This window comes from Hibiscus syriacus, unplaced genomic scaffold (genome assembly GCF_006381635.1).
Source record: "Hibiscus syriacus cultivar Baekdansim isolate YM2019G1 unplaced genomic scaffold, ASM638163v2 tig00110299_pilon, whole genome shotgun sequence".
In the NCBI taxonomy this organism is placed as follows: Eukaryota; Viridiplantae; Streptophyta; class Magnoliopsida; order Malvales; family Malvaceae; genus Hibiscus; species Hibiscus syriacus.
Genome location: NW_024062668.1, coordinates 418,654 through 428,038, shown reverse-complemented (window position 1 = coordinate 428,038; position 9,385 = coordinate 418,654). Strand labels below are relative to the sequence as shown.

Below are 9,385 nucleotides of genomic sequence, written 5' to 3'. Positions count from 1 at the left end.
GAGCAACCCAAAAAAAGTATATGGCTATATAAAAAATTAATTAAATTAGAATCAAATAATATCATACTATTATAGAAAGCAACAATCAATTGGTTTAATAAGATGAGACATTAGATTTCTTAAACAATGTCAGGGATTCGAACCCTGCCATTTGTAAATAGAGTAAACAAGGTTGGGAAGATCGTCCTCGCCTCTACAGTATTTAATATGCATTAATTGATCAATAGAGCGAAAACTGATAATTAATTAAAAATAAATAAATACAAACCAATGCACCACGTGGCTGCTCTAATGACGTCATCATTCATGACTTCTTTAAGTGACGTAAGACTTACCACATTTGATTAGTATTTGATTCCTTGGATTTTCTCCCTTCACTTTTTCAATAGTATCCGCCCTTCCTTTTCAGACGTGTAAAATGTGATATTTTCTTATTAATACGTTGGAAATAAAGATAATATTTATTTAAAAATAATTAAATTCATTTAATATTAAATATTTGTATTTATGCCATTCTTAATACCCGAATTAAAATTTTAAATAATAATAATAATAATAATTTTATAATATCCGCTCTTTCATTTCGGACCTATAAAATATGAATTTTCTTTTTGAAACTTATATAAAATGTGATTTAAATAAACATATACTCCATATATTAAAAAGTAAGATGCACTTTGTTAATTTTGTCTTCTTCAGGATCATGAGTTTCTATTTATGCATGGATAGTTAATTTCTTTTGTAAAATTATTTCACTGCAACCAGTACCGTCGAGTTGTATTCCTTGCATTAACTTTTAGGAGGAATATGTCACGTTTAAATAGTATGGTTAAACATTACTAATAATAAACATCGTTGAATACCATTAATTTAATTTATAAAAATTTAAAATTCTAAAAGACTCAATATATAATTATTAATTAGTTAAAAATTAAATGTAAATTATTTAAAATAAATTATTAATTATATTATTTTTCATATTTTTTAACAATAAAAAATTATAATTTATCTTTAAAAAATATTTAAAAGATTATTAAAAAATGATGAAAAATAATATAATTAATATTTTATTTTAAATAAGTTACCTTTAAATTTTTAAATAATTTATAATTATACTTTGAGTCATTTAGAATTTTAAAATTTTATAAATTAAATTAATGGTGTTCAACAACAACACTCACAATTAGTGATAATCATAGTCATCTAGCATTGTATAACTTTTCTAACTTCTATTATTATTTATACTAAAATGGAAACGTTTAAGAAAAAAGCTTTTACAAACAAGTGAGCACGACTTCAATTTCATAGAAAGATGTATTAACAATAACATCGCTAGAAATTTAGGATTGATAAGCCAAAGTAATTAGTGGTTTAATGTTTAATGATTATTTTTTTGTTAATACGGGGTAATTACAAGGTATTTATTCTAAAATAACTCTCATCCTTTCGATATTGAATACTCACATCTCTGACATTCATGATGTTCAAACCCGGATCTTCAAAGAATAACAATAATTTATTTACTATAAAAGTCACTCGGTTCGTGCTTAATGATTAAAACTTTAGATCTGAATTTTATGAATTGAGAAACTAATATTAAATAGGATTAAAGTCTATAGAAAATTTATTTTATATCTGGATGCATTGCTTAACATTTGATTTGGTTTCTTAAAAATGATCATAGCCGTTGAATTTAATCCTATCAGATGTGGTCTTTAAGGACACGTATGTAAACACCGCGTATGCTAGGCCCTGCATTACCACCACTCTCTCTTGATCACATTTGTGCTACCCCCAAAATAATTGACATATGTAAACAAATTTTAAAATGGATGGTTATTCCATGCTAACGAATACGGTTAACGATAAATATTATTAATTTAATTTATAAAATTTTAAAATTAAAAAAATTCACCGTATACTTATAAATTAGTTAAAAAAATTAAGGTAAATTAGTTAAATTAAAATATTTATTATATTATTTTTCATCTTTTTGGGTAAACTATAATAATAACCACCTAACTATTGCTCCTTTTTCATTTTGATCATCATTTTTGAAAATTTTTCAATCAGGTCACTAAATTATTTAAATACATTCAATTAAGTCACTTGTCGTTAATAATTAATGGAAGTGTTGACTTGACAATTAATAAAATTTATATAATTATACATTTAGTCCTTATTACTTACAAAATCTATCAAATTGGTCATATGTTGAAATTAATTCAATATTTTAGCGTAAACTATACTATTGACCACTAAACTATTTAACTCTTTTACTTTTATCTTTGATCTTTCAATTTTGTCAATTAGACCATTAAACTATTTAATTGTTCTTAATCAAGACACTAGTCGTTTATATTTAACAGAATAATTGACGTCACAGTTAAATAAATTGGTATATTTATATATTTGGTCCTTATTACTTGTACATTTAACCAATTTGATCCTAATGGTAATTTAATTCAATAAAATTAATTTTCAAATCAGATAGTGGCATATGTCATCGTTTGGTTAGAGAGAATTTTTAATTTATTTAATTTAATAAACTTACAATCCAATCATAAGATGACAATGAAATCATAAAATAACAACGACCATTCTTGCACCCAGTTGGTTCGAACCAGCAACTAAAAGTTTAATCGAGTACAACTCTACCACTGGGGCGGACCATACATTTTGTTTTGTTTTACAACATAATATATATATATATATATATATATTCTATTATTCTCAATTGCAGAAAAATAACGAAAAAAATTGGGTTGTAACACCCTAAATTATAGGCTAGTAGTTTTGTGTTTACCCGAGAGGTAAGTGAACTCCGTAGATTTCATGGTTTAAGTCATTGGGCTAAATTGGGCTTGGATTTGGGTCCAATTAGCCATAGAAAAAGTTTTAAAATGAAAAAAATAAGAAAGGAGTATTTGTGCAATTTTCCAGATTTACAAATATGAGGGTTTTATATTTCATCGTATTTCTCCTCTCTTCATTTTCTCAATAAACTCTTCTCACTTCTTCCTCCTAAGCATCTTAGCTCAAAGGTAATCTTTTGGGTATCTTTTATACTTCAATTTCGTTCTTAATCCATCTAGCAACATCATTTTTATGGTGCAAAGCTTTGGGTTATTTGGTTGCAAGGAAATTTAGGGGTTTTGTCATCCAAGACACAGGGGGAGGTATTTGGTGCTTGTTGAAACATTTTAATATTTCGATATAACAAATTAAGTTAAATGGATTTTAAGATTTTCCAAATGATTTTCTAAGTATATTCGATATAACTATTCGAATATCAAAACATTACTCCAAATATTTCAAAAATCATTTTTGATCCTTACTTAAGTGTAAAATTAAGTTTTAATCATAAAACAATTTCAAAATATTTTACAAAGTATTTCGAACCAATTCAAAGCCAAAAATTCCAGATTACTCAGAGGGAACCGATTCCCCCCCATAGGAGGAACCGATTCCCCCCTGAATGGTTTGGCTCCGAGATTTCCAGAATGCTCGGAGGGAACCGATTCCCCCCAAGGGGGTACCGATTCCCCCCTGTTCAACGGTCGAAATATTTGAATTTTACACTTAGGGAACCGATTCCCTATGAGAGGGAACCGATTCCCCCCACGCTCCAAGCTGTTTTATTAAATGTTTTCACACTAAAACGGCTATAATATCTTCTCTAATTATCCCCAATGTTCAGAAGTGATCCAAGGTGTATTTAAGCAAGCTTAGAAGCCATTGATCAACAACAAGAAACATCAAGCAACTAGAATCAAGAGAGAATCAAAGAGAAAGCATCAAACCTCAAGTTTGAGCATTTCAAGCCCATTTTCATTCAATATTCATTTTGCTTTCAAGAACACTTTTTGTGCTCAATTGTATTCATCTTTGAGTGTTCTTTTCTTTGTTCTAGAATTGTGCAAACATCTTACCTTGTGAGGTTTTCTTGTAAGTTTGCAAATTTGTAATCTTCTCTTTGAGAAAAGAGTGTTCTCAAGAGTTGGGGTATACTCTTGAGGGAATTGTAAGGTTATCTCTTTGGCCTCAAAAGAAAGAACAAATTAGTGAATTTGTTGGAAAATCCTTAGTGTGGATAGCTAAGGTAGTGGACGTAGACTTTGTTTGAGAAAGTCGAACCACTGTAAATCGCTGTGCAATTACTTTCAATTTTCTGCAAAAGCTTCCACAAAATTTTTATTGCCAATTCACCCCCCTCTTGGCCAATTTCGTCATTCGATTAACTCAACAATTGGTATCAGAGCCTAACTCATTTGAAGGTTTAATCGCCTCTTGAGTCGATCCGGGAAGAGTTACATCGATTACAAAGTCATCAATGGCTTCCACTTCAAACTTCGACTCCGGTCTCGATTCGATGCCCGTCAACAAGCCTCCTTTCTTCAATGGAGCTAACTATGCCTATTGGAAGAATAGAATGATGTACTTCATTCAAGCAAGTGACATGGGAGCATGGAATGCTGTAGAAGAAGGATACATCAAACCTCTCACTCATCCAAGGTTGTGGAGTGAAGGAGAGACAAGAATGTTCCAGCTCAACTCCAAAGCCATCCATATTATTTTTTGTGCTCTTGGACCAGATGAATACGGAAGAGTTTCATCGTGTACAACCGCCAAAGAAATATGGGACAAACTTCAAGTCACACATGAAGGTACAGATGAGGTAAAGAAATCAAAAATTAGTATTCTAACGCATAGATATGAAAATTTCAGGATGAAACCAAATGAAGAAATCAAAGCTATGACGGATAGATTTTCAACGATTGTCAATGGTCTCAAATCATATGGAGAGATCATCTCAAATGAAAAGCTTGTGAGGAAGTTAGTCTACTCCCTCCCAAAATCATGGCAATCAAAGAAGACGGCAATCATCGAGTCTAAGGACCTATCGTCCTTAACTCTTGAAGAAATTATCGGTTCACTCCTCACTCATGAGATGATGCTTGAAGATGAGGTGGACCTTGATAAAGTTGAAGAGACACCAAAGGAGAAGGAGAAGAAGAAAAACATTGGAGTTGCTCTCAAATCCACAAAAGATGAGAGTGATTCTAATGATGATGATGACGAGGAAATGGCATTGTTTGCCAAACGGTTCAGAAAAATGATGAGACCTTACCAAGGAAGAAAATTCAAACGAAACGAAGGCCTCAAAAATGAACCAAAAGAGAAGGACCCAATCATTTTCTATGAATGCAAAAAGCCGGGCATGTCAAATATGATTGCCCATAATTGAAGAAAAAGGGTCAATCAAAGAATAAGCACAAGGCTCATGTGGCTACATGGAGCGATGAAGAAGGTTCCGATGAAGAGGAACAAGAAGTAGCAAACTTGTGCTTGATGGCATTCGGGGAAGATTCTAAGGTAACCTCTAACTCATCTGATTTTGATGATTTATCTTATGATGAGCTATTAGAGGAATATAATGGGTTGGCTTTGGATTATGAGAAATTATTTTTAAAATATAAAAATGATGTTTCAAAGTTGAAAATGAAAATAAACTCATATCCAAAACCAACAATGATCTTGAAAGTAAAATTAAAGATTTGCAAATCAAACTAGAAGAGTTTGAAAAGAAAAATTTAGATTTGCAAAATTTACTTTCAAAGGTCAATGATGATCATCAAAAGAAAATTGATGATCTTAAAACCTCTTTTGATAAAGTTGGAACAAAACGTTTTGAAAAAGGAGAAAATTCAAAATCCAACTTTGTTAAAAAAGATTTTAGAAACTACAATCATAGAAATCCTCAACGAACCTTAATGGTAAAATATTTAGAAGTATGGGTTCCTAAAGGACTCATTACTACTAAAGATAAAGATATCCTACACAAATGGATACCTAAGGGAACTAGGATTTTGGAAACTAATGAATATGGACCCAAAAGAATTTGGGTACCAAAAATAAAAAATTAATCTATGTTTGTAGGGAAAGGAGCATTGCTACAAGGCACGGGAAACAAATTCAAATTCATGGTACCTTGATAGTGGATGCTCAAGACACATGACCGGAGACAAAAGCCGGTTCATAGAGCTTAACGTCAAAAATGGAGGAGAAGTGACTTTTGGTGATAATTCAAAAGGTCACATTGAAGGTATTGGTACAATAGGTAATACCTCTTCCATACAAATTAAAAATGTTTTATATGTGAATGGATTAAAGCATAATCTATTGAGTATTAGTCAATTATGCGATAAGGGATTCAATGTCTTGTTTGAAATTAATGGTTGTAAAGTTATTGACATTGCATCTAATCGAATTATGCTTGTTGGTCATAGAATAGGAAACATTTACATGGTGCATTTAGATTCTATTGATATGACAAATTTATGCCTAGTTGCTAAGGATGAGCATGATAGTTGGTTATGGCATAGGAGACTAGGTCATGCTAGTATGAGTGTTTTGCAACGGTTAATTCAAGGAGACTTAGTAAGAGGGTTGCCTAAGCTTAAATTTGATAATGATAAAATCTGTGATGCTTGTGCTAAAGGAAAACAAAACGAGTTTCTTTTAAATCTATTAATGATGTATCAACTAGTAGAGTATTACAATTGATCCATTTAGATCTTTTGGGCCAACTAGAACTACTAGCTTGGGAGGAAAACAATATGCATTTGTCTTGGTAGATGACTATTCTAGATACACTTGGGTTCTATTCTTAAGTACTAAAGATGAAGCATTAGAAAATTTCATCACATTTTCAAAAATAATCCAAAATGAAAAAGGTTACTCTATCACTAGTGTTAGAAGTGATCATGGAACTGAATTTGAAAATCTTGGATTTATTGAGTTTTGTAATTCTAATGGTATTAGCCACAAATTTTCAGCACCTAGAACCCCTCAACAAATGGAGTTGTTGAGAGGAAAATCGAACTTTAGAAGAAATGGCTAGAACCATGCTTTGTGAAAATAATTTGCCAAAATATTTTTGGGCGGAAGCCACAAATACCGCTTGTTATGTTATAAATCGAGTAATGATTAGGCCAATTTTAAAGAAAACTCCATATGAAATTCTCAAAAATAAAAAGCCTAACATTAGCTATTTTCATCCTTTTGGATGTAAATGTTTTGTTTTAAACAACGGTAAAGAAAATCTTGGTAAATTTGATGCTAAAAGTGATGAAGGAATTTTTCTGGGTTATTCCTTAAATTCTAAAGCTTATCGTGTATTTAATAAAGAACTTTAGTTGTAGAAGAGTCTATACATGTTGTTTTCGATGATATCCCCTTCCGAGGAAGGATTCTTCTGTTAATGATGATGTAGGTATTGTACAAGCAAATGACGTTAGACATGACGTTGGAGAATCATCATCAAAGGAAGAAACAAAAGATGAGGAAACTCATGATCCCCTCGAGAATCCAACCATTGAAGAAAGGGAAGTATCTTTTCCAAGAGAGTACAACTATGTCAAGGATGGTGAAATTATAGGTGATCCATCAAAAGGGGTAACTACTCGATCTTCTCTTAGAAATATCTGTAATTATGTTGCATTTATTTCATGCATAGAACCCAAGAACATCAAAGAAGCATTAAAAGATGAACATTGGATCATGGCTATGCAAGAAGAATTAAATCAATTTGAGAGAAGTAAAGTATGGACATTAGTTGAAAGGCCTAGTAATAAATCTACTGTAGGTACTATATGGGTTTTTAGAAATAAACTTGATGAAAGTGGTAATATAGTGAGGAACAAGGCTAGACTTGTTGCTCAAGGCTATACTCAAGAAGAAGGCATAGACTATGATGAAACATACGCTCCCGTAGCTAGGATGGAAGCAATTAGAATGTTATTAGCATTTGCATGTTTCAATGAATTTAAATTATATCAAATGGATGTTAAAGTGCATTTTTAAATGGTTTTATAAAAGAAGAAGTGTACGTGGAACAACCTCCAGGTTTTGAAGATTCAAATTTTCCGGATCATGTTTTAAAATTGACAAAAGCTCTTTATGGTTTAAAACAAGCTCCTAGAGCTTGGTATGAAAGATTGTCAAATTTTTTAATTGAAAAGATTTTTTAAAAGGAAAGGTTGACACTACATTGTTTTTAAAGAGAAAAGGTAAAGATTTATTAGTAGTTCAAATTTATGTTGATGATATAATATTTGGTTCTACTAATGATGTTCTTTGCCAAGAATTTTCTAAGCTAATGCAAAGTGAGTTTGAGATGAGCATGATGAGGGAACTCTCATTTTTCTTGGGACTCCAAATCAAGCAAAGAAAAGATGGCATCTTCATTAATCAAGCTAAGTACGTCAAAGATATGCTCAAGAAGTTTGGACTGGAAAATGGGAAACCTCATAACACTCCAATGAGCTCTTCAACAAAGCTTGACTTAGATGAAGGAGGTAAATGTGTAGATGTTAAATTATATAGGTCAATGATTGGCTCTTTGCTTTATCTAACTGCAAGTAGACCGGACATTATGTTTAGTGTTTGCTTATGTGCTAGATTTCAATCATGTCCTAAGGAATCACATTTACTAGCTGTTAAGAGAATCTTTAGATACCTTAAGGACACTCCTAGTTTAGGACTTTGGTATCCTAGAGACTCTAGTTTTAGCTTGCATGCTTTTTCTGATGCGGATTATGGAGGATGCAAATTAGATAGGAAAGCACCTCCGGTACTTGCCAATTCCTTGGAAATATGCTGATTTCTTGGTTTTCAAAGAAACAAAATTGTGTTGCATTATCTACCACTGAAGCCGAATACATTTCAGCTGGTAGTTGTTGTGCACAAGTTTTATGGATGAAACAACAACTTTTTGATTATGGAATTGAAGTAGGTACTATTCCTATCAAGTGTGACAATACTAGTGCTATTTGTCTCACTAAAAATCCCATCCAACACTCTAGAACTAAGCACATTGAAATAAGACATCACTTCATTAGAGACCATGTCACTAAGGAAGATGTAGTTCTAGAATTTGTTGATACTTTGCACCAATTAGCGGATATCTTTACAAAACCCTTAGACAAGGAAATTTTGGACACTTAGGAGAGAATTAGGTTTGACCAACCTATCTTCACTTAGTGTTTAAAATAATTTTAGCTTTTAATAAATCTTGAAAAATGCTTATAATAATAATTTTTGATTGCATTCTTGCTATTAGTTAGGGGGAGTTTGTGATTCTTAATGAAAATTAATTTTATGTTCAAAAATCAATTAAAGATTAATTTAATTATTTGAACATAATTAATGTTTGATATATGAGTTGCCAATACCACTAGAAAAGATTAATTTAGCATTTTGTGCTTAAAAAAAATCGGATTTTAGCATTTTGGTGCAGAGAATCGATCCCCCCTGAGGGAACCGATTCCCCCTTTGAAGGGGAACCGATTCCCCCCACAGGGGAATCGATACCCCCCTGGGG

At 31.6% G+C, this 9,385-nt stretch overlaps 1 long non-coding RNA gene across 1 annotated transcript in view; it reads right to left on the bottom strand.

The window, feature by feature from the left end:
• The window catches only part of LOC120116520, a 35,702-nt gene extending 32,676 nt beyond the window's left edge, over positions 1-3,026 (bottom strand). Inside the window, exon 1 of the long non-coding RNA XR_005515558.1 lies at positions 3,016-3,026. This is a non-coding gene — a long non-coding RNA (uncharacterized LOC120116520). The remainder of the gene's footprint in view (positions 1-3,015) is intronic.
• Positions 3,027-9,385: the final 6,359 nt, after the last annotated feature.